Source organism: Marmota monax, unplaced genomic scaffold (genome assembly GCF_021218885.2).
Source record: "Marmota monax isolate L192 unplaced genomic scaffold, Marmota_monax_Labrador192_F-V1.1 WCK01_AAM20220418_F8-fsc00799, whole genome shotgun sequence".
Taxonomy (NCBI): Eukaryota; Metazoa; Chordata; class Mammalia; order Rodentia; family Sciuridae; genus Marmota; species Marmota monax.
This window is the reverse complement of record NW_026692780.1, coordinates 73,594-99,352: the sequence shown is the minus strand read 5'-3', so window position 1 is coordinate 99,352 and position 25,759 is coordinate 73,594. Positions and strand designations below refer to the sequence as shown.

At 43.8% G+C, this 25,759-nt stretch overlaps 1 pseudogene; it reads left to right on the top strand.

Moving 5' to 3' along the window:
* The first annotated feature begins 764 nt into the window (after positions 1-764).
* LOC124094430 (stathmin-4-like) overlaps positions 765-25,759 on the top strand; it is a 43,952-nt pseudogene continuing 18,957 nt past the window's right edge.

The following is a 25,759-nucleotide window of genomic DNA, read 5'->3' as shown; positions in this document are numbered from 1 at the left end:
TAAAAATGATGTGCTTTTTCTTTTTACATTATTTCTTTTGGTGTTCTTGTAAGCCAGAGTTTTTCCATGTTGTAGTGTGTATTCTTATTGTAATATTCCTTTGTATGAAATGATGTACTGTGTTTTATTGTTCGCCAGTTGATGGGTATTTGGCCTGTTTCCACATTTTGTTGGTTTTGAGTAGTGCTGCTGGGAACATCTGTGTACAGATTTTTGTGTGGACCTGTCTCCCTTTCTCTTTGGGTCCACCCAGGCATAGACATGCTGTGTCTTATGGTGACTCTTCTTAACCTTTTGAGGAACCACCAAGCTGCTTTCTGATGCAACCGTACCCCTTTGACTCCCACCAGCAGTGTGTGCGGATTCTGGGTGCACAGCACCCTTGTCAGCACTGTGATCTGTGTTCTGACTTACCCCTCCTGTGATGGTGAAGTGGTATGGCTTTGGCTTTGATGTGCATTTCCTTGATGCTGACACTGAGTAGCTTTTCATGTGCTTATTGGCCATTTATATATCTGTTTGGGGGAACTGTCTTGAGCCTTTCCCCATTTTAGCTGGGTTGTCTTTATTGTTAAGTTTAAGGGTTCTCTATGTATTCTAGAGACTAGTCCCTTTGTCAGATAAACTTTCCTCTTCATTCTAGGTGTGTCCATTCACTTTCTTGGTGACATCCTTTGAAACCCCCAGTTTTTTAATTTGGATAATGTCTAGTCTGGTTTTTTTTTTTTTTTTTTTTTTTTTCGGTTACTTACAGATCTTAGAAATCCTCCTTTTGACACTGCCCTTAAGAGCATCTGGCCTCGGTTCTGGATATGCTCAGGGTAAGGTGGCTATCCTGTTGGCAGCGAGCCCCTCTCCAAGGGTCTTCCTTGAATACTCTCCCACCTGTGCCTCTTTCTCCCCATTCCAGCATCCACCCTGGAGGCAGCAGCCCACTGTACACTGCCTGTCTTATTCTCCTTTTGAATCCATCTATGTGCTGCCACCAGATGCACCATCTTTGGTCTCCAGTGGCCACCCAGAGTGGCCCCCACTCCTGACCTGCTCATGTGCATTTCTGCAATGCAACTTTCAGAGCTCACTGTGGCTGGACTCTGTTCTACTGGGTGTCCTGGCTCCATCTCACATGGCTCCAGGCACACCTGGATGTCACACACACTGCCTGGTACTCACAGGGACATTTGTATCACAGTGACCTGCTGTTGGTTACTCGGACTGTTCTGGTTATATTTGCTGCACCACCTGTGTGCACACTCCTTACCTGCCTGGGCTTATGTCCTCATCTGCAGATCTTCCCTAACCCCTAACTGTGTGCCCTTTAGATTGGAGTCTGGGGAGCAGACTTGTGAGTGCCAAGGCAAATAGCAGGAGAGTCCCCCCTGGCTCCTTGAACTTGCACGTTGGCACCAGTGATTACTTGGTCATAACACAGTGTGTAATAGCCATTTTCTTCCTTTCTTCTTGCTTTTGAAGGGTAAAGTTTTGGCAGAATGAGATTATTGTTGGCTAACTATCAAAAATGGCAGTCTGGTGAGCCCCATGGTTAGTGTTGTTGCTGGGCAGGAGTGTTCCCAACACCTTAGAGAGATATTAACAGAATTCTGCCCAGTAGGCTTCTGCCTGCTTTGCCTCCTTTGTTGTAGATCCTGCTCAGGGTTCCTGGGGCTGCTATTGCATGTTTCCCCTCCTGCTGGAAGGCACCTGCCTGTCTTCTCTGCTTGAGTGCAGGGACCACATCATTCTTACCTTTGCTGTCCTAGGTCCAGGGATGTCCTGGGCCACAGTGGGCAGTTCTTGTGTGGATGCATCATGTCAATGACGGATCATAAATACAAAGTAGGGGCAAGATAATAATGGGGCTGAAAAATTCTGATTAGCATCTTTCTATGCCGTCTCTGTGTTTAGATATATACTGTGTCATGGTGGCTGACAGTGCCACTGCAGTAACGTGAACACAGTTTTGCAGCCTTGGAGCAGGGGGCTGTACCACACAGCCCAGGTGTGCAGTAGGCTATGCCATCGAGGTTTGGTAAGCACACTCAGTGTTCACAGTGACAAAGTTGCTGAAGAGTGCACGTCACAGAACATATCTCTGTCACTAATCAACATGCAACCTTTTGGAGGTATGACCTGCAGGTCAGGCAAGCTGTCCTCAACTACTCCACAAAACTACCGGCAGCATTTGGTAAGGCACAAGGGTCAGGATACTGGACCCAGATTCCAACCCTGTGATGGAGAAGCTATCTGAGGCTTTTGGACATCTGTTGTAAGTAGAAAGAGGGTGATAGTACCTACCTCAGACTTCTCAGGGATCCAGTGAGGCAGACTTTGGAAAAATGCCGAGTATTCCACCCTAAACCTAGTATAGGCTTATTACTGTTGGCTAATTCTTCAGCAAATGGGATGTTCTGCATGTTGAAATTCTGATTCACAGTCATGATGAATCCCAAAGAAAAGTGAGAAGCTGAGATGTGGAAGTTATGTTGGGAACGCTTACTTTCCTTCAGATTTTTGACAAGAGTATGTCTATACAACTTAACATTTGTAAAAATGTTTCAATAACGTGGAAAAGTGGTTGTAGTAACCAAGAAAAATAGGTTTTAGAGTTAAACATACAGACCTGGAATGCTCTTACAAAAAAAAGGCAAGCAGTAATTTGCCTTTAATTTTTTTTTTTTTTTTTGTGTGTGTGTGTGGCACTTGCTCACGTACATGTGTGCTTGTGTATGTTTGATAATCTGATTACATGGCAGTAAACCCAAAGGTACAAAATGTACTAGAACAATCTCACACCTCTGCACATTCAGCTCTCCTAGTAGGCAGTCCCTCCTATCAGTGTTTTTTCTCTTTACAGAGAAATTTTGTGTATGGCACATAGCCTATAAGAGTATTCACTATAATTAAAATGCAGATTGTCCCATACTGTATCTGTAAGCAACCCAGCCACGAGGAGAAAACTCCAAGCATGTTATTAAAATAGTTTTCCCTTCTGAAGGGGGAGGTTTGTCTGGGATGTTTTTATGCACTCAATTCAATTGGTGGATTTTACTTTAGGTTTTTGTTTAAATATTGCATTATAATTGGTGTTTAAAACCAAGAAGAGAAAAGCTAAATGGAAACCTTAAACCTAATACTTCAACATAGATTTTTTTAAATCTCTATCCTCCCAAATGTGCCAATTGGTTAAGAGGCTGGATATGGGATTGGACGCCGAGAGTTTAAACTGACCACCACTGTGACCCTGGGGAGAGACAACCCCTCTACCTCTTGGTGTCATCATGTGGAAAAGACCTATGAGTTCCTGTCTCTTAAGGTGGTTATAGACTTTAAGGGAGCAAGTGTGTAGAACTCTGGAAGTTGGGCAAACACTAGTAGCCAAGTTCTCTATCGTTACTCCTGGCCCTGCTCCTTACATAGCTGTGAAGCTTTCGTAGAGCATCGAACTTCTGTAAACAGGGCAACTTGGACACTTGCATGGTTTTCCCCAGGTCAACCCATGTCATTGGCAAGAGCTGTGTGTCCCACAGAATAGAAGACAGCTGCCTACCAGTATTCAAAAATCTCGGTGTGGTACCAGAGGCTTTCCCTCATGTTTTGAGCCTGGAGAAAAAAAGTCATAATGTTTTAGGCATAGCAGAAAATTCTAGAGAGGAACAGATCTTTATTAGTCATCGTATCATACACAATGAAATTGTGTTGTCAAGTTCCAAAATGGTTCATGTAGCTATATGCATGAGGTTAAAGATGATGTCAAATACTGACTCATGCCCAGAGAAGATGATCTTAATGATAGTGATTTGGATTGGACAAGACAATTGTTAGTATTGGGAAAAGCTGAGCTTATTAATATCTCCCTTCAGGTTTTAAGAAAGAACAGAACTTTGTGCCCTGGCCTGTCCCACCTGCTCCTTCCAACAGTAACCAGAGGGTGGGAAGACAGGTCAGTAAGGACTGAGTCTGATGGCAAGGGAATCCTTCCTGCTCTGGGGTGTTTGTCCTTGTTTGTGGGTGTTGCTCCGGTGGGTTTCCTTTGCCAGGGAGCAGGCTGGGGAAGATGGGAGATTTGGTTTCTATGGATACTGGCTGGCTGGGATTTGCATAATGTAGTGCAGAGAACAGACAGTCTGGGAACACTGTAGACCAGAGAGGAACACAGAGGCACGTGGAAATGAGTTAGAGGGCCAGGGTAGCCATGCTCCATTCAGCCCTCTTCTAGGGAAGGGAGTCTGTCCCTCCCTGCTCCCTGAACAGCAGCAGCATGGAGCCTGAGGAAGGAGGGAGGCATGTGAACAGCGCCCCCCACAGGGCATGGCATACACTGGGCTCAACCAATCCAGGGCTCTTCTGCTTCCTCCCCTGAACTCCACTACTGGCAAAGGCTGCTCTTCCATGACCACCTGCTGTGTGGACCTGCAGTTTACTCAGAAGGCATTCCAAGTATGTTCTATTTTAATCCTTGCTTCCAGCCAACCACCATGTGAGACAGGTGCAGGAAGCTTATCAAAGCCCCTTGAGTGATCTCTCATAAAGCCAGACCTTAAATACATCTCCTGGAGTTAATATCCCCAGATCCCAGAGCACCTTCTAGGCTGTACACCAGTAAATGTGACCTAACTGGGACAATTCAGTTTGAGGGTCTGACCCTAGGTAGGGAGTGTGGGATAAAGAGGAGAGATGCTATTGGAAATACTGAAGGAGGGTGGGATTGCCAGGCTGTGTCATGGACAGAGTGCTCTAGGTGATGAAAGTTGGGAGTCTGGTGGCTGCCAGGCTTCTGGCTTGAGTGACTGGTGGTGGCTACTGAGGTAGGGACTAGAGGAAAGCAGGTAAGTTTGTGCTGTGCTTGTGGGACTTTCTGGTGGAAGCCTGGAGAAGGCCATTGGTCACAAGAGCACTGTAACTCAGGGTCTGGATGTGAGGGAACAGGGTCAGGAGCCATTGGTACATGGTCCTGTTGAGGTCACAGGAGTCTGGGCTCTCATATGGGAAGTTAAATAAGGAGATGGACAAAAACCTGGGGAGCAATGACCCTTTAAGAAGTATGCCAGGGGTTTGGTTAGAGAAGTAAATTGAAGGCAGAACTGGAACCCAAAGAAAGCGATGTGACAAGGAAAAAAAATGAAAGTAATGACAAAAACCATGTTGAAGGTAGAAGGGAGTGAGCTGCCGGAGAGCCACATGAGACAGAGCTGGGAGATACTTCACTGACTCCACTGTAAGGTGGTGTGTGTGGTGGGCGGCCCTGGTGCAGCTGCTCCCAATTCCAATGAAGACAGATGAAAACCCTTGTCCCCCACAAAAGTGGCAGATGTCCAACATATTGGCAAAAATTGGGAGGAATCCCCTAACTGTAAAGCCATGGGAGATGGAGTTTTAGTGCCCACCTGGAAACAGACCCATGCCCACTTCTGCATCCTGAGGAGTGGGTGCTACTGAGGTTCTGACATTAGATTTTGGGGTTCCAGCAAGGTGGTGGTTTTTGTGCTGCAGAATTGAATCTATAGGTTAGTCCTTGGAGTTTTCCCTATGGCTCTCAGAGGGCCTGGTCTCAGCAGTGGGAATGAACAGGAAAGGACATCGACACTAGGTGACAGAGAAGCTTGCTGAGATTAATGTCTGTTGAGTGTAAACAAATGAAGCAACCCCTCAGGTTGAAAGTGAATTTGGGAAACAAAAATTTAGGTTGAGGAAGCCGGCCATTCTGCTCACTAGAAAGTGACCTGCTGGTGGTTGAGGTTAGGGTCACAGCATCATTTTAATTGGGGGAGTTTCCGTACGTGTCCTAACTCTACTGATCCCATGCTATCTTTTTTAAAATCATTTTTTTCACTTTATCTGATACACAAAAGTTGTACCTATTTCTGGGTGATGTTCAATAGATGCATACATTGTATTATTTCAAATGAAGGTAAGAATCTCTGTCTCTTCAAATATTTATCATTTCTTTGTGGGGAAAACATTCAAACTCCTTTCTTCTAGCTTTTTGAAATGGACATTATACATCATTGTTATCTATGGCCACCCTACTATGCATGGCACAGCATAGCTTCTTGCTCCTGTCTAACTGTGACTTAGTCCCCCTTGGCCAACCTCTCCCCATCCCCTGCCCCCACTCTCCACAGCCTCTGGTAACCACCTTTATACTCTCCACTTGTATGAGATCAACTTTTTGTCTGAACTGCTTTTTTAAGTGGTCAGGGATACTGTTTCCTTCTGTTTGTCTTGCTGTACCCATTCAGTTACTGCAAGTCCAAAAAAACGGTGGTCAGAGGAGAGAGAACCAACGATGAGCACTCTACCACTGAGCCACAACCCAGCTCCTTATGTTTTATTCTAATCAGTCTGCTTTTTCATAGTTGTGAGAGCTGTAGACACAGAAGATCCCACCTCCAGACAGATCATCCTACTTGATGCTGAGCGGAGCTGGGAAGGTACTGGGCATCCACCTGCCCTCAGCCCTATGCATATCCTCATCCGATGGGTCCTACTGATGGCCAGTGGGTTTATCTTTTGGTAAACCAAACTCATTTTTATTCTTTTGCAAATAACTAAATTTTTGTTGGGTTGTTTGTGCCATCCTGGTTAGCAGAGTTTACTCTGTAAATTTTTTTTGAAGATAGAAGGGAGTGAGCTGTTGAACATTCCAGACCCAAACCATAGAAGGCAAGTAAGAAATTCACTTACTTTACTTTTACAAAGTAAAAAAGAACTTTGTGCTATCCCTGAAAGCCGGTGGAGGGAGCATCTAAAGAACTGTAACAAGCCAGAAACTGGGAAAGAAACATGGAGGCAAATTCAGGCAGCATTGCGAGAAGTTGGGAGAGGGGCTTTTCTTTTCTTTTTAAGAAAGAAAAAAGATGGAAGGCAGAAAATAAACATCAATTTAAAAAATCAGAACAGTGTGGAACTAAAATAATGGGTACAATTAAATTCAAATCCATGGGACACATTCCGAATTACAGGAAACAAAGTAAATTCTAACATCCAGGATGGCACAAACAAAAACCAAAAATTTAGTTATTTGCAAAAGAATAAAAATGAGTTTGGTTTACCAAAAGATAAATAAATGGGGAAGAAGGCACAGAATCTTGATCAAAGATTGTGAATCATTGAAATTTTATACCTAGTCGAGTTTTGTGAAGACAAAAAGAAAAAAAAAAAGATTTCAAATATGTAAAGGTTCAGAAAATAAAACCGCCAATGAACTGTACTTGGAATAATTTAACTTAGTCAAAAAATATTTCTTGGAAGAAATGATGTATACTGTTAAGTAAAATTTAATAACAATGATCTGATTAGATAACTTCAGGTCATATTAACCAGACCCTGAACATTTGGAGGCAAGGAAATTATAGAGTTTCTAAACTACTTCACAAATAGGAAAAATATTTTGTTTTATTATGTACTCTGATGCTGAAACAAGTATTCACTGAACATTTATTTAAGGGAATATTAAAATACTGATAGACTTTTAAAATAGCACAGTGTACTTCCAAAACAGGAAAGATATAAAAGAAAAAAGAGTGCATGCATTAAGACTGACATCAAGTAAATAAAGATCCACAAAATAAAGTCATTGCTGCTATGCCAACAAATAAACATTTTTAAAATGGTCTTATTTAAAAACTAAGGTTCTCAAATTAGAGTTTTAAGACAAATTATAATCAACTGTTTACAAAAATACTTCAAACTAAATGACCAAATGAACCACAGTAGCAAGAAATTTGGTTCTGAACAATACAGAGCCAAACAGAAAGAAAACAGGATTGACAATAATTTCAGATAGGAATTCAAAGTGGGATATAAAAGGATTTTCTTATTTAACAAATACCAAAACATTTATTTTAATATATATTAAATATATATTTTATATAAAATATAAATATTTATATAAATATTTATATGTATTTATATTTGTATTATATGTATTATAAATATTTTTATGTATTTATATTCATATTTGTATATAAATGAATATATATATATATATATATATATATATATATATATATATATATATTTTCCAGGGATGGAACCACTGGGCTGCATCCCAACACAGGATGCCAAGCACCAGGCAACAAAAGACAGCAGTCGCCTTCACTGATTAGGAACCAGGGTTTTGTCAGCAGGAGCCAGGGTCACCCGCTGGAAAACAAGCAACAGCGGTGGCCTGAAAGCAACTGGTGAAGCTGCAACAGAAGGGATGGGAGAGGACACAAGGCCTAGAGGGGAGCCCAGTGGAGGCTGTGCGCACAACACACACGCCCAAGCCCCGAAGGTCCAGGTAAGCGGGACCCTCGAGCACCAAGCACAGGGGGACTCCCTTCTCCAGAGCCAAGTCACAGTGCCCCCCCCCCATACCGAGGCATCTTGGAGTTCCTAGGTAGGAACGCCAGGATAGGCTGCTGCCACTGGCATGATGTCACCATCAGCCAATAAAGTCAGTGCTCTGCTTAAGCTAAGGAGGTAGTTAGGGGTTAATTACCTCTTCCCAAACCCTGGAAGCCAGAAAAAAAATGTCCCTCCTTTTTGACTTCTCTTTCCCTAGATAGAGAAGTGAGGAGTTAGAGATGGAAATAAAGCAAATAAGAACAAATGGTGCCAAGGTGTTGTAGATATAGGTATAGACATGGAGACTCACACTCAGTGGGTAAATGTAATGGATGTCCATTTAGAAATTTCTAAAAAGGTTGATCCAGAATTCCACTTTATAGGGTAGTATTTTAAAACATTTTGATGCAGTTTTTTCCTATATTTTTAAACGTAAAAGCATAAGATTTTTAGGTAAATTAGATCACATTTTATTTCTTGTAGCCATCTTTATTCATTTACTGTTAGAATTTTCCTTTGGCATTTAATAGTCTTCAACTGTAGGAGGCTTGGGGGCTCATGCCTGCATTCTCAGCGGCTGGGGAGGGTGAGGCAGGATGATGGCAAGTTCAAAGGCATTGTTGGCAATTAAACGAGACCCTGTCTCAAAAATAAAAGAATGAGAAGGGCTAGGGATGTAGATCAGTGGTAGGGCACCTCTGGATTCAATCCTCAGTATCAGAGGGAAGGAAGACTTCAAGTATTTAGTGGCTGCAGAATTTTCAACCAAATGGACAGTTCGTAAGTGCATCATTATCCAGCATATAAATACATGTCCTCAGTTTTACTGGCAAGGAATTGTAGTGGGAATACCATATTTTTTTAAATGCCCAGGTTACTATCATAAACAAAGCAGTAATGAATGCAATTGTATTGTGAGAACTCCTGTCCAATCAATTCCTTAGGGAAACTCCCATGTCAAAGATGAAAATATACATCACCTGGGGCTGGGATGTGGCTCACTGGGAAGATGCTTGACTAGTATGAGTAAAGCCCTGGGTTAGATCCCAGGCACTGCAAACAAAACAAAGCAAACAACAGCAACAACAACAAAAAACCCAAACATTGCCTGATTGCCCTTCAGAAATGTGGTAGACTGTCTCATAGAACATTCAGTTCTTCATACCATAGGGGACTTATTTTCCATCTTTGATGATCTAGTACAGGATGGTAGCCATGAATCTATTTTTTCTCATTTCCTCCATTACTGGGATTTTGATTATGTTTTCATGTACCCAATGGCCTCTTTTATTTCTTTCTGGATTATATAGGTTCTTTACCTATTTTTAACAAAATCAGGGCAATTATCTTTTTCTAATCCCTTTGTAAGACCTCTGTTTTCAGCCCAGCAGCATTATCTGGACTCTTTTCTTGATGCACATACTGTTTTCTTCTACTATGCATCTTATCCTCAAGCTTTTGCTCCAGGGTTCTGTTACTTTTGCTCCTGTTTCCTCTTTGCTTTTGCACAGTTTATGTGGCATGTTCTTGGGACATTTAAAGAAACAGAGCCGTCACTAGTGGTAATTCTTTGATCACTTTTAAAACATTATGCATAATTTCTAGTCAATCCAATTCAATTAGTCAATTCTTTATTAAAATGTTTAATTTTAATTATGTCAGTTAAAATAATTAGAGTTTTAATTAAAAGTTTATTAAAATGTCTTCATTAAATTTTTTAAAAATTAGTAATAGTCACTTGGGTACAAATGCAAAATTCAAAAGGAGGATAGTGAAAAGCATTTCTCCTCTGTTTCCAACCACTTATTTTCTCTTCCCATGAGCAACCCCCAATGCTGGTTTATTGTGGACCTTTCCAGAGATATCCTAAAAATAAGCACATTCCTTTAAAAAAAATCCACAAAATAATCACAGGTTACAAATACTTTCATTTTGCTTTTTTAAAACATGATACATACTGGAGAGCATGTCTTATTTAGCACATGTAGAGTTAATTCATTCTTTTGAAGAGCTGTGTGATGTCCCACTGTATGGAACTTATTACTTGGTCACTTGATTTTTCAAAGGAAATTAGGATTACTTCTAATATTTACTATTACAAATAATACTATGATAACTAAATTTACATGTATCAATCAAATATGTTAGTGGTTTCTTTTTTAAGCAAGTTTAGCCTATTTATAAGAAATAGCATGACAGATAAGCTTGGTGACTTAATTTTGTGCCAACTTCATATTATGAGTTCTGTTTTTATTACTTCTAAATTTCTTAGATTTTATTTTATGTCTGTTTGCTTTGTTCCTGAGCATGTAGTTGTCTCTTCTGAGGATTCAGAAGATTTTACTTTTTGGTCTAGTGGTATCTTTAGTTAACTCTAGTCAAATAATTTTTTTTATTGAAGTCAAAGAATACAGTCTATAATGTCTCGTATTTGTAATTGTTGATGCTTTGTGGTTTTGTATATAACCAATTTTCAAAAAGTGTCCTATACCCCATGTAGTGGGTTTTTGAGTTTTTGTTTGTTTGTTTTTGGGGGGGATTCATAAATTCTTTGATGCTCCTCCTTGGGAGGAAGGGATCCATTGAATGTGATTAAGGAGGTTCAAGGTTTGATCAGGAACAGGTTTCTTTTTTCTGTTCTCCTGGCTCCCAGCCCAGTGAATTCATTCTTTGTACGAGGATAGGCTGTGGTAATCACCTGACTTCTGCAGCCATTAACTCATTACCTAAAGACCTGTAGCTGCCTTGAGTCCCTGGAGTATGTGTCCAACAGCATCCCTCGGAGTCTGAGAGCATCATTAGAGACCTTAGAGGCTCAGCAAGCCAGGGTGATGTCATGCCCAATGTGACCTGCATCCTCCTGCCTCAAGGACAGCACTCTTTGTGCCTGTGTCTGGTGAACTCTCTCTAGGCAGGGAGGGTGTGCCCTCAGGCTGGGAAGGCCAGGTGGTTGTTGGCTTTGGGGCATTTCACTTTCCAGACCAGCTCTGGTCTGAGGTGGTGAGTTATCACTATGGTATCAGGCCCTTCTGGTCCAAGAGGGTGAACTTGGCCCAGTTCAGTGAAGACACTATAAAAAATGACAACCAAGTAATAAACACTCTCTCTCTCTCTGTCTCTCTCTCTCTCTCTCTCACACACACACACACACACACACACATACACACACACACAGCTGGCCTTCTGTATCCGTGGATTCCACATCTATGGACTTAACCAACTGTGAATCAAAAATATTTGAAAAAGAAATTCCAGAAAGTTCCAAAAAATAAAGCCTGAATTTTTCCATGGGCTGGATACTACAATGAATCCATACAAATGAAATTATATGTAGGCATTGATTAGGTATTACAAGTAATGTAAAAATGATTTAAAATATATGGAAAATGGGCGTAGGTTATAGCAAATTATACACCATCTGTATTAGGAGCTTGAGCATTGTGGATTTTGGTATCTGTACAGGTCCTGGAGCCGATCCTCTATGGATGCTGAGGGATAGCTGGAAATAGCACCACGATGGTAAAGATGATTGACAATCTCTTTTCCTAGTTCTGGTGCACTCTGAAGTCAGTTTTCACAATATATCCCAGAAGCAGAGGCTCATCTTCCACAGACTTCCTTATACCCTCCCTCAGAGTCTATGGACCTAAAATTATAATGGATTGGACCAAGAGCTCATTTGGGGAGTGGTTGTGCAAAATTAGAAACCTATCACCATGAAGCAGTAAGTGTGCTTCTGTTGTCTTGGAGTAAATTCTTCCTCAGCTCTGTCCTCCAGAGTCCTCATCTTCTTTGTTTCCCTCTTCTTGGCATGCTTCCTTCATGCTGAGCTCAGAGCCTGCTGGGCTGATTCCCAATGGCTGCCCTTGGGTTTCTACTGAAATGTACCAGAGTCCAAGGAGAGAAGGGTCAGAGGTGGGTACCCTCTTCCTTCTGCCTTCTACTTCCTGGGCTCCTTGAGAGCTGCTGTAACAACTTGGAAAGGGGCCTTAGAGATGACCCAGCTCAACGCCCTCTCAACCCACTTTCTCCATTCCAGAGAACACCTAAGACATCCTGCATATCTCTTGGGGTTTTTAGCTCCCTGTTCCCTCCTGATCTGTGGGAGAGATTGGGAGAGCATGCTCCAACCAGGAGAAACAAGAAAGGTAAAGGTCAACTGGCCGCTCACACCCAGCCCTCCCTTGCAGGAGGACAATCAGACACGCCAGGGAGAATAGTCAAAGCAGGATCTCATTTAATGAGAAAACACACACAGCTAATATAATGTACAGGAGCCAATCAGGGTAAAGGTCAGCAGGGTAGGGAGAATTTACATCTATACCTATCCTACAGGCAGTAATGGGATACACGAGCTGTCCATGAGGGCAGAAGGGTTCTGAGCCTATCCTAGAGGTGGTCCGATTCTTCATCACAACCCATGGCAATGCCTTCTGGCTAATCGCTAGGTGCTCTCTTAGCCACATGTGGCCCCAGGACTGGGAAGTGGGTAGCAGCCAGCAAGTTAAGTTTCCTCTCTTCTGATGCAACATGCCCCATGTTACATCATGCCCTACACATATCAAGTTCTATAACCATATTCTTTATTTAAAATCTTTTTCATTTGTTATTTTTAGTTAGTTGTGCATGACAGTGGAATGTATTTTGACATATCATGTATACATGGAGTATAACTTCCCATTCTTGTGGTTGTACATGATGAGGAGTCACACTGATTGTGTATTCATGTATGCACATAGGAAAGTGATGTCAAATTCATTCTACTATCTTTCCTATTTCCATCCCCCCTCCCTTTCCTTCATTCCTGTTTTTCTAATCCAAAGTACTTCTATTGTTCCCTGTCTGCACCCCCCCCCCCCCACTGTGTGTTAGCATCCTCATATCAGAGAGAACATTTGGCCTTTAGTGTTTTGGGATTGGCTTATTTCACCTAGTATGATAGTCTCCAGTTCCATCCATTTACCGACAAATGCCATAATTTCATTCTTCCTTATGGTGGTGTAATATTCCATTGTGTATATATGCCAAATTTCTTTATCCATTCATCTGTTGAAGGGCCCTTCAGTTTGTTCCATAGCTTAACTGTTGTGAATTGAGCTGCTATAAATATTGATGTAACCATGTCACTATATGCTGATTTTAAGTCCTTAGGGTATATATTGAGAAGTAGTATAACTGGGTCAAATGGTGGTTCTATTCCAAGTTTTCTGAGGAATTTCCGTACTGCTTTCCAGAGTGGTTGCATCAATTTATAGTGTACATTTCCCTCCATATCCTCACCAACATTTATTGTTGCTTGTATTCTTGATAATTGCCATTTTGACTGGAGTGAGATGAAATCTCAGTGTAGTTTTAATTTGCATTTCTATAATTGCTATAGATGTTTAACATTTTTTCATATATTTGTTGACCTATCATATTTCTTCTGTGAAGTGTCTGTTCAGTTCCTTTGCCCATTTGTTGATGGGGTTATGTTTCTTGTGTATGTGTGAAGTTATTTTAAATTCTTTATATATCCTGGAGATTAATGCTCTGAGTTGAAGGTGGCAAAGATTTCTCCCATTCTCTAGGTTCTCTCTTCACATTCTTGATGGTTTCCTTTGCTGTTAATAAGCTTTTTAGTTTGATACCATCCCATTTATTGATTTTTTATTCTACTTCTTGTGCTTTAGGAATCTCGTTGAGGAATTGAGTTCCTAAGCCAACATGATGGAGAGTGGGGCCTACATTTTCTTCTAGTAGGAGCAGGGTCTCTAGTCTAATGCCTAGGTCCTTGATCCACTTTGAGTTGAGTTTTGTGAAGGTTGAGAGGTAGGGGTTTAATTCCATTTTGCTACATATGGATTTCCAGTTTTCCTAGCACCATTTGTGAAGAGGCTATCTTTTCTCCAAAATATGTCTATGGTGCCTTTGTCTAGTATGAGATAACTGTATTTTTGTAGGTTTGTCTTTGTATCTTCTACTATAACCATATTGAGACCAGGTCGAGATATCAATGGCCAGTTTACTCCCTTTTTTTCATTCTGTCCTTAATTCCAGTTTTTGAGCCCCTACCAGACACTGAGATTCATGCAGAGAGGATGTTGGGTTACAAAGCCACAGTCCTTACCCTCAAAGACCTCATACTCAAATGAGAGAGACAAATAAATAAAATACACAGTGAAAGTGCAGTGTCAACATTGTGTTTAAGCCCTGAGAGGAGGAGTGGGGTGGGGTGGGGTTCTATAAGGAGGAGGCACAGAAATGTAGAAGAGAAGGAGAAGTGATAACATATGTCCTCTCTGAGTTGCACACTCCTTGAAGGCTGGTGCACAACCCAGTTTCCTTTCACAGCATCCACCTACATAGAATAACACTCCTGGGTATACTGACCACTTCTGCCACATAGCAGTATGACCTTGGCCAAGTTGGTTAATGTCCCTGAGATTCAGTGTCCTCATCTTTAGGATGGTGATAGTCATTCCCACCAGGTTGGTTTGTCATTAAAATTAAATATGGTGATCTATGTCAAGAACTTAGCAGAGGACCTGATTTGTGTAGGAGTCAGTATGTCTGAGCTCTTAGTGGTGTCATTTCAGGCTGAGATTCTAAGAAAATAAGACCAACCACTTTCCTATTTTAAAGAAAGGAGCAGGACCCTGAAGGATAGTGTGGGAGGGGTGTGGATGACCTCCCTCCTTCAACCCATAACAAATGGAAAAACCAAAGGGGAGAGCCGAGGTCAGAGAGAGTGTTTCTTGAAGGTGCCTTGTTGCTGTGCTGTGGATCCATGTTCCTCCCAAGCCACCAACCCCAACTTCTTTCCACCCTGAGCATGAACAGCCTTGGAGAATGAAGGACATGTTTCTCTCCAGCTCCATGACTAATTAACTACGTGGCACACCTGCTGCACAACTTCAGGAGCTGGCAGGTTACAGTGGACTGGTGTGACCAAGGCTTGAGGAATCACACCGGAGGGCTGGTGTTTGACTGGCAGTGCCCATGTCAGAGTCTAGGAAGGCCGCCCCAAATGGGTTGTACCTTGCTGGGTTGCACCTGTAAGCTCTGTTAGAGCAACATGGATTCTAGGATCCCCACGGGAATCAGAAGTGGCCTGAGTCATGATACTTAGATTCTGACCCGGGGGGGCTGCCCCAAGAGGAGAGGAACCTCACATAAAGAAGCTGAGGTGTACCCTCACCCCAACTCACAGGGACTGCTAGAGAACCTGGCGATTAGCTAGAAGAGATGGACTCACCCCTCTGATTTAGTTTTTTTTTTTTTTTTTTTTTTTTGGTCGCTCTGACCAGATGACTTGGCAAGAACAACATAGAGGAGGAGGAAAAGTTTACTTGGGCTCAAGCTTTCAGAAGTTCCTTCCATGGTTGCTGACTCCATTGCTCTGGGACCAAGTGGGGAAGAACATCATGGCAAAAGGGTGCTGTGGAGGGAATCACCTCAGAGGGGAGAGAGAGAAAGAGGTGGGAGGGTGGAGATCTGCTCTCCAGGCATAAATTGTAAACCCCAAAGGCACGTCCTCATTAGCCTGTTTCCTCCGTCCCGCCCCACCTGCCTACAGTAACCACCTGTTCATCCCTGTCAGGGGATTCATGCACTGGTTAGATCAATGCCTTAGGACCCCATCGTTTCACCTCTGAACTTTCTAGTGTTGTCTCACACAGGAGCTTTGGGGGGACACCGCACATCTAAACCGTAACACCCCCCTCCACCTGGCAAGGGACCTGCAAGGGAAGAAAGGTCAGGACATGGGGGAGGACTCTTTGCTCCAAGAAAAATAGTACCTTTAGACACCTGCAAGGCCCAGAGCATGACAAAGAGTGACAAATTCATTCCCACGGGTGAATCCTTAGATGACCAATACTTTCCCCCTCACCCCCTACACTGCACACATCCTGGTACAGAGGGTAGGAGCAGCAGACGCCAAGGCAGAGGGCAGAGAGGGAAGTGCCCCCAACCCCAAATGCTCCCGGGTCAGAGTGGGTGGGACCAGTAACTTCAAAGCTGCAAACCTGGTGGGATGTGTGGGTTGTTGAGCCCCAGTTGTTTGGTGCCCTATTATTTGAGCACAACCCCCAGGCACAAAGGTGAGCGCCCATTACAGTCTGCCCTGTCCACCTCCAGGCCAGGCCCAGGCTGGTCTCGGGGCTTGAATCGCCTCCTTTCCCCGCCACTGAGGAAAGACCCTGCCCCTTAGTCTACCTGCAAGCCTTGTCTACATGGTCTGCTTTGGAGAGTCTTTCATTTTTTTCTTTATTGAGATATTATTGGCAAATAAAATCATATATATTTAAAGCATAAGATGTGAATTGCTATACATGTCCATTGTCCAATGAGTTCCAAAATCAAGTTAATTATCATGTCCATCACCTGATGTGCGTACTGGCACCCCCCAACACTTAACATCTACTTTCTCATGCTAAGTGTTCAAATATTAACTATAATCACTGTGCTGTATCACAGACCCTCAGAGCTCATGCATCTTATAACTGACCAAACTTCTCATCCCCACCTGTAGCCCCAGGCCACCATGTGGAGTCTTGTGCCCTGGCCCTGCCGCTGTCCTCAATGGATAGAGGGAAGGCACAGCTCTTCTGTTTCAGGATGATGGTGCCCGCAGTGCTCCTGGGGCAGCATTCCTTTTCTCATCATAGATCTACGTTTAGATATAGACACAGACATTGCATTACTGCACAGCGTTTTGTTGTTTTCAAATTAGTTTTATTGAGATATAGTCCACCACCAACAACAACAAAAATATTCATTTTAAGTTGGAGAGTTTTGACAAATACAGAAACCCATTTAGTCACTACCACAGTCAAGATGTGGCATATTTCCATTTTCCCCAAATCCCTTCCTGTTCCACCCTCACCAAAGCTCAACCCTGACCCAGCCCCAAGCAGCCCCAAGCATTCCCTGATGACTTTTCCATCCCTTCCGATGGGCTTCATCACTTTCAGAAGAACATCACAGAAGTGGATCATACGTGCAAATTCCACGTTAATCAAGAACAATCTGTCCAGATGATAAAACGCTAATATTTTTTCTAGAAAATCAGCAGAAAATGTGAGTTTTTTTCCTCCTAATGAGAAAACTGATAACCATTCTCTCTGGAAAGCACAATATGAAGCATAGACTTTTTGACCATATTCCAGTGACCTCCAAATCTACCAGCCTCCTCCCTCGTCACACTTCCTTTAATTTACCTGTTTCTATTTTTCCTCTAATGCCCTAATTATTTGGCTGGAGTACAAGAATGCCACTTGTGTTCTGCTTATGATCATTTCTAATTTTCTTGGATTTTTGGTTATGAACTGATTTTTCATGGGCAAATATATTTTCAAGAGTACTGTGCTTAAATTCATCTATCATTGACCTAAACTGATTTTGGATCCATTGAACAGAAAGAGTCAGATCCTAAACTACACCGGAAGGTGAGTGAAAGTCACAGTGGCTTTTTGTTAACTTTGTGTGTGTGTGTGTGTCTGTGTGTGTTTCTATTCCTGCACTTTTTGAAGCCTGCTTTCATGATCTCCCAATTCTCTGAAGTCCTTAAACCTTTATAAGGGAGGATTCCAAGTCGGCCCTTTCCCCATGTTTTCTGTGTGCTTCTGAGTAGGGCAGGAAGGGAAGGAGTCAGGATGACCCTAGTGCTGATTCCAGCCCCCTGATTCTAGCACCCTGTGCATAGAGAAACATGTAAACAGGCAGAACTGGCTGGCTGGGCAGGTGGCCACCTCATGTCCCAGGGCTTGACCCTCTGCTGAAGAGTCACTTGTGGGCTGTCTGCTCTGCATCCTTGCACTGTTCATCCCTTGGAAATTTTGTGTGGGGACAGAGGGAACTCTAGAACTACAAATGAGGGCACAGGTACTGCAAACATTCTTCCCATCCCCAGTTTTCTCAGTCCAACCTAATTCAAGTGTTCTGCACTGACCTTGTGTTCAAAGACATTTAGATGATATGCACAACATTCCTATCTCATCTGTGATTGCTAATCCTGAGGCAGCGCACCTACTGGCCCTCCACTACCCACTTGGCCTCACCCAGAGAAGGACTCCCATTCCATGCATATTTGCACTAGGATACCAACCCACTGGCCCAAATCCCAGGCGCCACACACACATATGTCCTGAGCTGAGCCAGAGAGATTCTGGAGCTCAGATAAAGAGAAGACTGGTGTCGCGACCCCTTGCCCGCAAGGAAGACGCAACTCAGGAATCTTCTTTCAGCAGTTTATTCAGGCCTTTGATATTTCTTCTTCTCTCCTTCGGATGCCCCTCCCAGCCTTAATAAAGCATCTCAAGCCCCAATGCGAAGCTGCCACGTGGAGCTTTCTCATAGGGTGGTAAGGGATTGCGTGCCAATTCTCCATATAAGGAGTTGTTTATCACAGGCCACAGTGGAAGCCGGCGCAATCTTCTAATGGTGGCCATGGTCTATTAGAACGGCTCACCACAGTTCCCCCTTCTGTTTTATAAAACAATGCAGGCGAAAGTAGAGGTCCTATCCCACTGTACAGAAGTGGCTGCAATGTATGGTTCAGTCCTAAGGAGGCGCCTTCCCCAGACCTGACCCCATATCAGCCGACGCCTTTTTTCGTAGGGTGGGGCGTGGACGTCAAACCCGCATGCAATAGGACATGCTTTCCTTGAGGTCCGTTGAGGGATCACTCAAGTGCAGTGCCTTGCCTCGCATCCTGCATCGTGACGACGGTGAGAAGTAGGATAACACAAGTAGCCTGGTAATGATGACAAAATTTAAGTTGGCAGCACAATCCCTAAGCCCCAGAGGAAGGTAAAGAGTCTGTAGCCGAGAAGAAAGACCAGTCCTGAAACCCATCTGCGTGCAATGGTAACAAGACCTGCAGAGTGCAAGGGCTATTCAGCACTGGGAGAGAATAAAGAAGAGGACATGCCAATCCCAGTGCAATGTGAAACTCACTTGGGGTGCAATGGCCATGCCCAGAAATCACTGTTTAAGATGTGCAAGCCAGATTTGTGGAGAAGTGCCATTTTCTAAGGCCGCAAGAGCCTGTACGATCATAGCCTTCTCTTGTGCATGGCGAGTTTTAAGGCGACAGAGAAGCCACAAACAAAGTACAACACCGAAGCAACACATTGCACCAAAAATGCCCACTCCCACCCATTCCTTAAAAAAGGAAAAGGCAGAGGATAGCCAACTGGTGAATTGACCCAAAGTCACTGGTTCGACATGGGTGCTATTCAAAACAGCAATCTGAGTTAGTTGAGACTGGATCAAGTTTTCTGCTTCCATGGACCAATTTCCGGCCAAATATTCACCAATGATGTGGGAGGCATTCCTGGAATCATTAAATCTGACAGAGGTTATGCATAAATGTGCACGTTGGTCAACACAACCCAAAAGCACCAAGTCAGCCAATTCTTCTACCTGAGCTTGGAGTAAATCTATTCTTTGGTTGGCAGCTAAAATCCCTGACAAAATATGTTGATTAATTGTATTTTGGGATTCAAGTATGGTGGAAGTTTGTTGAACAACTTGATTAATGGTGGCAGCAGTTTGTACTTGACTGGCCATGGCCACTCCGGCTGTAACCGCTGCAGCAGCAGACACTGCCACAGCTGTCACTATAGCTGCCGTAATCCCAAAATCCCTGCGGACTCTAAGTAGCTCCACAATGGGGAATTTATCGGGGTCTGCAATGACTGGGATTGGGACAAAATTTGGAATTTTCATAACCACTGCTACAGTCCAAGAACCATTCCAACACTCAGATAAGAGACAGGTAACATTAGAACAATCCAGCATCCCCGATGAGGTGTCATTAGCCAAAAGGAGCAAGAACAGGGATTGGACACAGACCATTGCAGGGGGCAATGTGGCATTATATAGCAGAGAGCTGAACGAAACAGATGTAAGTCTATTACCTCGTCCACTCTCCCTAACAGTGCCAGAAACATTAGCCAGCCAGCTTTTGGCTCCCAGCAATTGAGCCAATGCAGAAATATTGGCTGAAGCCCCCTTCTCATTGGAAATCAGCCATTGAAACCAGGACCAACCTACTCCTGTAGAGGAGTTGGCACTGTTGTTAAAGTTATAAACATGCCTCTTAAGAGAGGGGGAAAGGGAGAAACCTTTAGCAACTTGATGTTTCTCCCAAGAATGATCCTGACAATGCGTAAATGTTGGGGGGAAACCAAGATTAGGGGTACAGTAAGGGGAGGCCTTGAAATGAGTGGCATTGTAAGTACTATTAGAAGAAGGAGGCACTGGGATTAGTACCTTGGAGATAATAGCCAAGGTAGTTATGTTTAAAGCAGAGCTATTTGCGGGGGTCCCTGAGCCTGATTGCTTCCCCGAAACTACTTGGCTCAATACGGCACTGATAATGCTCCCTGAGACCTGACTGGACCGCAGTGGGTCCTCCCAGTTAGTCAAATTTTTGGTCTTAAGGCTGATGCAATTAGCGTTTCCAAGGCTGAAACAAAAAACTCCTGTGAGATTAACTTGAGATTGATTAAAAATGCTCTCCATGTCCCCTCTAGGAAAGGCACAGGGAGCAGACATCTCACATGAGGTAGAGAAAAGAGTGGGGAGGACACTAGAATTACTATGAACCGGCATCGGCATTGGCCAAGCCCGTGCCACTGCCCACCACTGCATTGGTGTCATCTGTGCCATCGGCACCAGCACCAGAACCAGAGCACGTAGCAGAGTGAAGATCCTCATCACGGGATTGCTGTGGTATCTCTTGTTGCTGGTCGGTTGATGTCAAGACTCTTCTTGTCAGGCGTTCAGGGACCCACAACGGTTCCGAGCGATCCTGGGGAAAAACACATACAGATCCTCGCGCCCATGTCAGCACGGGGTCAGGGCCGTTCCATTGGCCCGTAAGAACATCCTTCCACTTAACATAGCCAATCACAGAGGGCTGAGGGGACACATGTCTATCAGCCACAGAGCGACCATGAATGTCCAAATTCAAAAAATTAATGGTAAAGAGAGCTAAGGACAGGCGTTCTTTAGGAGTGTGTTCAGCTCCTATTCCCCCTTTTTGTTTTTGTAAAGTTTCCTTTAAGGTGCAATGAGCACGCTCAACAATGCCTTGTCCTTGAGGATTGTAAGGCAGACCATGAGTAAGTTGCACTTCCATGGTAGAACAAAAGGATGTAAATTGTTTGTCAGTATAAGCAGGTCCATTATCAGTCTTAAGGGATGCAGGAGCACCCCATGCTGCCCATGCTTCTAGGCAATGAGTAATAACATTATGTGCCTTTTCTCCCGATAAAGCAGAAGCATGAATAACTCCAGAGCACGTATCAACAGAAACATGCACATACTTGAGGTTACCAAAGTCAGGTATGTGTGTCACATCCATTTGCCAGACAACCAATGGCTTCAATCCCCGTGGGTTCACTCCATAATTAGGGGGATGAGGAAATGTGACACAATGGGGACATTGTAATACTTTCTGACGAGCATCCGCTCTTGAAATGGAAAAAACGCCTGCACAGCGTTAAAGCATTAACATGGAAATTCTGGTGAAATAATTTAGCCCCCTCTAAGGAGGAAGCCAAGCATATCAATTGACCTCTAGTGGCTGAGTCCGCGCAGGCATTACCCTGTGATAACGGACCAGGAAGAGAGGTGTGAGCCCGGATGTGCATTGGATAAAAAGGAGCAGTGCGGCTACAGATAAGCTGTTGAAGCTGATTAAAGTAAGCAGATACATTATGGGCATTACTAATAGCTCCCACGGCCTCTAGGACTTTTAGTGCTTGTACCACATAGATGGAGTCCGAAATAAGATTAAAAGGAAAAGAACACTGTTTAAAAACCTCAATAACAATTTGCAGTTCCACCCATTGTGGATTTCCAGGAGCAAATTGATGTTGAACAGGGGGAGAATCATTAATTACATAAGCTCTCATTCCAGACTTGGAACCATTAGTAAAAATATTAATAGCCCCCGGAATTGGATTGGGTGAAGTTACCTTAGGGAAAATGATGGGATGTTCTTTAACAAAATGGAGTAATGGATGGGAAGGGTAATGATTATCAATATCCCCTTGAAACGAGCAACATAGAATAGCCCAGTTGTCTAGAGTAGCACACAAAACATTAAGTTGAGCTTTAGTATAGGGTATAATAAGAGAAGAAGGTGATTGTCCGAAAAATTGAATGTTTTGTTGAATCCCTTTAAGTGCTAACGCTGCAACAGCATCAGGATAGTATTTTAAGGATTTTCCTGGGGATACATGTGGGTGGATCCATAGTAAAGGCCCATCTTGCCACAGTACTCCAGTAGGCTGCCGCATAGTGGCAAGCACACATAACTGGAAAGGTTTATCACTCTGGAGCCTGTATAGAGTAGCATGTTGTATAGCTTCTTCTACTGTTATAAGGGCCGCTCTAGCCTCTTTGGTGAGGCTACGAGGAGAAGCAAGATCTGGATCACCCTTAAGGGTAGCATACAAAGGCTGGAGCACACCATTAGGAATATGTAAATATCCCCTTATCCAATTAATATCTCCCAGCAGTTTTTGAAAATCATTTAGAGTTTGGAGATCCTGAGTTCTTATGGTTATTTTTTGTGGTTTTAATTTGTCACACCCAATTATCGCTCCCAAATACTCAATAGAATTCCCCGTTTGAACCTTTTCAGGTGCGATATGTAACCCATATTGAGCTAACAGCTTTACTAATTCTTTGTAGGCCTCATTAACTGTCTGCTCTAACCTAGCGGCCAATAACACATCATCCATATAATGAATGATCTTGATGGAGGAATACTTATGTCTGAGAGGTGCGAGTGCCTTCCCCACATACATCTGGCACATCGTGGGACTATTAGCCATTCCCTGCGGCAACATTACCCATTCAAACCTTTGATCTGGTTCCTCGTGGTTACACGAGGGAAGGGTGAAGTCAAAACGCTGTGAGTCTTTAGGATGCAAAGGAATAGAAAAGAAACAGTCTTTAATGTCAATAGCAATAATATGCCAGCCCTGAGGAACAGAGGAGAGCAGAGGCAGCCCTCTTTGAATGGGCCCCATAAGTTGCATTTGAGCATTAACTGCTCGTAGATCATGCAGTAGGCGCCACTTTCCTGATTTTTTCTTAATAACAAATATGGGAGTATTTTATAGAGAAGTAGAAGGTTGGATGTGACCCAAGTCAAGTTGTTCTTTGACTAGATCATGGGCTGCTGCCAATTTAACCGAGGGAAGAGGCCACTAAGGCACCCAAACAGGCTCCTCGGTGAGCCATGTTATGGGTATTTGAGCCCCAGTGGCCCCTAGGAAAAACCCAGACCAAATCTGTTAAGCTTTTGATGACCTTGCACAGGATGCCTGCGCCCCTGTAGGTGTTTTCCTAGTCCTAGACCTGGCCTATACCCCATATTTTGCATAATTTGTTGAGACACAGGGGAATAGTCATTACTAAGAGTGAACCCCATGTCTTTCATCAGATCACGGCCCCATAAAGAGATAGGTAAATCAAGTACATAAGGCTGAAAGGTGCCATTGTGTCCTTCCGGGTCCTTCCAAGATAGATGTCTACAGCTGATTTGAGGGGCTTGGGCATATCCAAGTCCTCTCAGGGATTGATCAGAAGTCTGCACTGGCCATCCCTTAGACCAGTCCTTAAGGGCTATGATACTACGGTCTGCTCCTGTATCCAGCAATCCCACAATAGATTTACCTTCTATGCTTAATTCCAAAGTGGGGCGATTGCTCATATCTAGTGACAAATAGGCACAATTCCCTCCGGTGGTACCAATCTCACTTCCCGTCCGTGACCTTGAGTCAGCAGGGAAGTGATTATGTAAGCTAGGCAAAATTAGTAATTGAGCAATCTGATCCCCTGGGGAGATAGACACAATGCCCCTTGGAGCCTCCACCATAACCTTTACTGCCCCTACAGTATCAGGGCTAATGACTCCGGGAAAGACATGAAGACCTTGTAAGATAGAGGATGCACGTCCAATTAGCAAACCTACAGTGCCAGGTGGTAAAGGCCCTTTGAACTCAGTTTCCACCAATTGGACTCCCATCTTAGGTGTTAATACGAGTCTGGAGGTGGAACAGAGGTCCAATCCCGCGGCACCTGTAGTGGCTCTCCGCGTCTCATGGCGATGGCGTAGAGATGGCCATGTCTCGGGTTCGGGTGTGACATTCTCCACTGCCCCATATATTTGTGGGCCCTGGGGTCGGGGGCCCCTTCGGCCGTTTTTTGGCCCAGCTGAAATAGGCTGTCCATGGATATCCCTCACTGATCTACACTCTTTTGCCCAATGCTTCCCCTTTTTACATTTTGGACACAGCCCCGGTTGACGAAGGCCATTGGAAGGGCCACCGTGAGGAGGTCCAGTAAAATTGTCTTTTTTGGGACATTCACGTCTAAAATGACCGGGTTGACCACAATGGAAGCATGTTCCGGCACCAGGACTGCCCCTTTTTGCAATCCGAAGGACAGCAGCTGCAAGACCTGTGTTAGTTAAAGGTCCTCCAATCTCTCTACACACTTTCATCCATGCTTCTATGCCCTTATTTTTATAAGGAGTGATTGCCGCTTTACATTCCTTGGTGCATTGCTCAAAGACCAATTGCTTGATAAGGGGCATGGCTCTATCAGGATCCCCAAAAATCTTTCCAGCGGCATCCACCATCCTTGCTACAAAATCTGAAAAGGGTTCTGTAGGGCCTTGTAGAATCTTGGTCAAATTACCAGACACCTCCCCTCTATTTGGAAGCGACTTCCATGCCCGAATGCAAATGTTGTTAATTTGATCATATGCCTCAAGAGGAAATCCTGTCTGTTGATTTGCAAATCTACCCTGCCCCAAAAGCATATCCTTGTCCCAATGGGGGTGTCCCGCCGCATGGTTGTGGGCGGCCTGCTCTATTGCGCCCTCTAGCACAAATGCTCTCCAGTCCAAATATTTACCCAGGGAAACACAAGCCCGAACAAGGCTAGCCCAGTCAGAGGGAGTCATGCAGTATCTAGACAGACTCTCCACCTGAGTTAGTGTGAAGGCGGCATCCACCCCGTAAGTGCGCACAGACTCCGCCAGGGTCTTCACAATTTTAAAATCTAAGGGTTCATGGAATCTTCCCCTATTGTCATCCTGAAAAACTGGATAAGCAAGACCCATCTCAGCGTTAACAGCCCTCCATGTTTGGGCATGGAAAGCTCTCCCCGAAACACCCCCAACATACGGCGGTGGATCCGGGGGATCGCTTTTCTTGAGCCCCTGTTTATTTCTGTTCCCTTCTCCTATAGCTAAACTCTCTAGCTGACGAGACAGCCTCCCGAGCTCTTCCTCCTCATCCTCCTCTTCCTCTGACCCACTTTCACATGGGGGTGTGCGCAGCGTACTGAGATCTGGATACAATCGTGTCCTCCCCTGTTTCACGCTCCGCACACTCCCATCCTTCTGAGATAC